Genomic DNA, 420 nt, shown 5'->3' on the forward strand with positions numbered 1-420 from the left:
CCCAATCCGCATACACCTCCTCATCACCGTGGACCCACAGCACCCGCGTACATCATTGCCCCGGGTACACCACCGCCTGCACCTGTGTCTCCTACATATATACCAGCCCCTTTTCTCCCCTCCCTCCTACCCTCCCACCCAAGCCCAAGGCAGTTGACCCCGTTATTTCTTGCCATCCAGTTCCCACCCAAGTACTCCCTCCCCCGCCCCCCTCCTCGCCCCCGCGGGTGCGCGCCGCAGAGTACCCGGCGAGAGCTGGCGGAGGAGGTGGTCAACAGTCGGCAGCAGTGGCTGGAGGAGGCAAGGAAGGCGAGGGCGCTGGAAAAGGAACTGGAGGGTGTGCGGGCAGCGCTCTCGTCCATGGGCCTGGGAGCGGGGCCGCAGGGAAGTGGACAACTTGGTGGTGGCGGCGGCGGCGGC

Source organism: Volvox carteri (genome assembly GCF_000143455.1).
Source record: "Volvox carteri f. nagariensis unplaced genomic scaffold VOLCAscaffold_17, whole genome shotgun sequence".
Lineage (NCBI taxonomy): Eukaryota > Viridiplantae > Chlorophyta > Chlorophyceae > Chlamydomonadales > Volvocaceae > Volvox > Volvox carteri.